This window comes from Pseudophryne corroboree, chromosome 2 (genome assembly GCF_028390025.1).
Source record: "Pseudophryne corroboree isolate aPseCor3 chromosome 2, aPseCor3.hap2, whole genome shotgun sequence".
NCBI classification, from domain to species: Eukaryota; Metazoa; Chordata; class Amphibia; order Anura; family Myobatrachidae; genus Pseudophryne; species Pseudophryne corroboree.
Window position 1 is genome coordinate 730,770,719 of NC_086445.1, and position 5,295 is coordinate 730,776,013.

The following is a 5,295-nucleotide window of genomic DNA, read 5'->3' on the forward strand; positions in this document are numbered from 1 at the left end:
TTTCCTCTTCAGCTATATATTGGAACCAATCCACCCACACCCACCCTCTCCTTCTACTATCATCCTCTATTTTTTTCCTTCCCTTCTCCAACTGTTTATGCTCTTACAGATCTCTCCCATTGCATCTCTGATATTCACCCCCTGATTCTCCCTTCATCCTTATTTGCTGACATTTGTCTGCTCTAAATACAGGGCAGTCACAACAGCCACAGCTCCAGGCTGGGAAGCCAGTCAGTGCCTGCAGAAGCACTCTTGCCTATAAGATCAGTTGTTTCCGTTATAGATCTAATCTCATTGTCTGCTGCGATTCTGCAAGCATTGATGTTTGGATCCCTATCCCAGACCTGTGGTAAGTGTTACTTTTGTTATTGACTGTGTATGGGTAAAGTGCCACAGAACAGCACCCCCAAAAGCAACACAACCTATCTATTGGAAGAAGAAACCCAAGTTTAAAATGCAACAAGCATCCTCTAGGTGTCCCCATGAGTCCTGGTAATCCATCCCTGAAACTGATACGCATTTTACTTAGTTTACTGTATACTGATGGTTTTTTTCATTAGCTCTCATTCACAGCTTCATTTTCCTCATTGGTTGTGTGATTATGGCTCCAAATAGATCTTATGGATGATTCCCTGATTTTTGATTGATGCTCCTGTATTTGTCAGTATTGGAACCGATCAACTGCCTCTGAAGAGTCTCCAGTGACTGAGCTCTGCTGACTGAGCTAGTCTATGCCTAAATTAAGTCTTACCTGTTCTGCTATGGATATCCAGCTATGGGGGTAATTCTGAGTTGATCGCAGCAGGAATATTTTTAGCAGTTGGGCAAAACCATGTGCACTGCAGGGGAGGCAGATGTAACATGTGCAGAGAGAGAGAGAGATTTGGGTGTGGTGAGTTCAATCTGCAATCTAAATTGCAGTGTAAAAATAAAGCAGCCAGTATTTACCCTGCACAGAAACAAAATAACCCACCCAAATCTAACTCTCTCTGCAAATGTTATATCTGCCTCCCCTGCAGTGCACATGGTTATGCCCAACTGCTAAAAAATTTTCCTGCTGCGATCAACTTGGAATTACCCCCTATATACAATATAATGAGTATATCGTTTTTAAGGAGGCAGAAAGGGTTTGTCATTTACATTTATGTACCATTGTTAATGCAACTGAAAATAAATGTACAGGTATTAGCTACATCCTGTGTCTTGCACCAGATATATGCTGTTTTCAAAATGTCTAATAGAGTTATATATTCTTGAAACAAAGCTATAATAGTAATATTTTGTGTCGTGTTTTCCTTGGACTCAGTGTGAAAAGAATCATAGCACTTCCTTAAGTAACTCTATTATAAAAGTAGACACACCCAGAATATTTATTTTAAGATTCTTAGGAATTTATATGTATGTGTATTTCAATGGATTTCCTCAGAAGTTTGTCCAAGAAAAAATGTAGGTTTCCACTTGAAAAAAAAAAGTGTGAGTTTCTCCAAATGACATATACCTCTTGTTTACAGGTATATCACATGGAAAAGTGACAATGCAATGCTAGTTGATTTGAATAACCATTTATATGAATGTGTCTTTCTTAAAGGACAGATTGCTATTCCCTGTAATCTATGTGAGCAAATTTAAATAGATATAATTTTATGGGGTATATTCAGTTAGGGTCTGATCCATTCCGACATGCATTTGTCGGAATGGATCCGACAACCCCTATTCAATCTCATCTCAATTCGACTTTTTCAAGTCGAATTGAGATGAGGGACCCATAGGAGGCAAGGGGGGGGGGGGGGCGCGGGGAGACCAGCGGGGACAGCCGCGGGCAGACAGAGGAGATCAGCGCTGCAGTAGCGCTGCAGGAGGATGTCACAAAGCCGCCCGACCTCACGGCAGTGTCCACCCGGCTCCAGCAAGCGTGACCTCACTTGCTGGAGCCGGGTGGACGCTGTTGTGAGCGTCGCGGCTGCGTGACATCCTGCTGCAGCGCTGTGCTGTAGCGCTGATCTTCCCTGTCTGCCCGCGGCTGTCCCCCGTCTCCCCGCTGCTCCTCCTCCCTCTCTTCCTCTGGGTCCCACATCTCAGTCCGACATTTTTTTATGTCTGACTGAGATGATCGGAAACGGAGCCAAATCCTGTTGAATTTGGGCCCATTTCACTCAAAAGTACGTGAATCGGCAACTATACCGTCGATTCACGTACTATTCGACAAGTCGAATTCCACGACTTGTCGAATAAAAACTGCAGGGATCGAATAGGTCGTATCACTATTCGACCTTAAAAAGTCGAAAACTGCCGTCTTTTCGACAGACGGCAGATTTCGACCCTAATTAAATATACCCCATGTCTCTTCTAAAAGAAGGATAGTTCTTATTGCGATCTATATATCTACATATATTTGTTCCTAGAACACAAAAGTATAATTATTATTGTGTTAGCAGTGTGTCATATTGAAACTATATATTGCAAATGTGTTTCTTTTTAAAGAGACAGACTGCCACTATTGCAATTTATACAAGTAGATTTAAACAACCATCATCATATGTTTCCGCAGAGAGAAGGATAGTCTTTATTGCGACCTATATACTTACATTTTTCTGTTCCTAGAATACAAAAGTATAATCATAACTAAGTCACACTTGCCACACTGAAAATTATTTTTTTGCACTAGTTTCATTGGGTACAACTCTCTGAATATATACTGGGAGCGGCCATGTGAAAAATATATAGGTATTATAACCTGTGATATAGCTTGCTGTAGTACATTTACTCTTCTCTCCATTTTTAAGAGTGTACCGCATGAAGGTTGCAGGTCGGGTTTCTCCCTTGCACTGCCACTGCATAGGCATCAGGGGATACCTGACACAAGACCTGAAAGCTTGATACCTCACTTATCTTCCTTCAGGCTGAGTTAGGGTGCCCACCCTCTCTCATTCTTCGTCCTATACCCTTGTAGCAAGACGTCTGAACAGCAGAGGGGGGGGGGGGGGGGGTTATTTTTGTATCCCAGCCTTTTTTCATATATTTTCTCGTAGATATTATTTTGCATATGAAGTGACTGTATATACCAATCTTGCACAATAGCAGGTAATTACTCTAAACATTTCTGCGATCTATCACAGCACTATATGATCTATATATATAACTATTGCAGGCAACTATACCTCCGGTAAACACATATACACTTGCTATTTATCTTTAATTTAATATAGGCACCTGATAGTGCCATAAAACAACATAACATTGTGACCAGTGATTCAAATATACAATATACCCACGATATATGGGCAATTATTTAATGGATGAGGGTCACATCTTTTTACAAGCAAGTGTATTTTCCTCAGTTGAATTTGTACTTATCTTACCTTGGTCTTGGAAACCACTTCTACAATCATTCCACACTGTAGGGGCCCAATCTCGTCTGATCTTGGGAGCGAACCAGTGTTGGGCTTGGATAGTACCTGGTGGGTGACCACCAGGGAATACCAAATGTTGTAGATCATAGACCTCTAATAATCCTATTCAAGAGAAAAACCCTCATTCTTCTATTTCCCCTCCTTCTTTCTGTGTCTTGCTGACGGACCTCTAAACATTCCAGCATAATAGCTGAGAACATTATACTAATTTTCTTATATATTTCACTCTGATCACTAAAACATAAACATAGCAATGTTATGTTTCATGTGTACTTTATGATTTTAAGGTATATCTAATAAAAGTTACATTTTACTGAATTTAAATGTAAATTATTAATGCTATTATAGCTTTGTTTCCGGACTAAGAGTGCTCCCTCTAAGGGTTATCTTCTTTCTCATTCTGTATTTTCCAAATAGGTATATCACATGGGGCATATAATGATAATCAATTAAAGCCATTGTGTACCTTTGGTCTTTAAATGAGCAACCTGTCCACAGATTTTCTCCTTCCATTAAGTAATTACAGAAGATCCAAACATTTAAAAACCTCTCATGTGGCATGAAAATACCTCCACAACCTACAGTATGGGTCTAATTCTGAGGTGGTATTAATTAGAAATGTGCGGGTTTGGATTTATTCGGTTCTTTACGCCAGATTTAACGAAAGTTCTGATTTATCTAGATTTTTCTTATTGGCTAACCAAAACACGTGGCATCCAAGAGCCAACAAAATGCCGTTTTGACATCTGGGTAAATCCGAGTAAATCCGGGTAAATCCGGACCTGCACATCTCTAGTATTAATGCAAAACGGTGCAAGCAACTGTGCACCTGGACCATCCATTTTGCAATGCAAGGTGTGTAAATATGAAGTTGGTTCAATAAATAAGTTAACAAGACCTCTCATTGGGTAAATTTATTCACCTGTACATATACATATAATTAATAGTATGACCTTGGTACATTTTCCAGGTAGTCCCCATACTTGTCTAAGCATTTTTCCCAACGGTACACCAAGACATCTGTCCTGGTATAGAAGAAATCAGTGTCATGTACAGCACCCACTGAGATATTGAGTTCGTCAGCAATATCATTAATGCGTCTGTCCTCCTGCATCAGACCTTCAATGTGGCACAAATTGTCATCTGTGGTGGACATGCTTGCCCGGCCAGATCACTGGTCATCTTGAATGTCTGTCCTGCCTTTTATTAAAGGCAGTTCACCAAACCTGTTTCTGTGACATCACACTATCACCGTACACCTCGACAAGTTGGTGATGAATTTCAGCTGCTGATGCAGTGGCAGAACGTGAGAGTGGTGGGCCAGGTGCAAAAATATAATTTTGGCTCCTCTCTTCCACCCCAATCTATGTTTACAATATGCCACATGGCAGTGAGTGACAGGGAGAGGTTGCCACAGAACTGCAGAATGTAACAATAGAACGCAAGGGGAGGCAGAGGATGACAGTGGAATTCAGGGGGAGGCAGAGGGTGACAGGTGGAAGCAGTGGGTGACAGGGAAATACAGTGGGTGATAGGGGTACAAGCACAATGTCCTGTGTGGTGCAGAGAACAGGGGGCATGTACCTTGGTGGTGACAGAAACACAGAAGCCCCCATCCCTTGTGCTTTCCTCAGTTTAGCACTAAGTCAGACTCTGACAGTGCCAGTTACATAGGTTGAGCTGCCTTTATTTCACAGACAGCAGTAAATCAGAAATAATGTACAGCTGTTTGTTAAATAGAGGCAGTATGTGGCTGCGATCAACAGTGCTGATAGGTGGCAGGACTCCTCTATCAGTCCGGCACACACAAGGTCAGCCCTGCCTCACGAAAAAGTGGGACCCTCCCTGCTCTTTGCTTTGGGCCATTCATCCAACATTGCTCAAA

General features: G+C 41.5%; 1 pseudogene; it reads left to right on the forward strand.

Moving 5' to 3' along the window:
* The first annotated feature begins 3,377 nt into the window (after positions 1 to 3,377).
* LOC135052005 (5S ribosomal RNA) lies at positions 3,378 to 3,495 on the forward strand (annotated as a pseudogene).
* Positions 3,496 to 5,295: the final 1,800 nt, after the last annotated feature.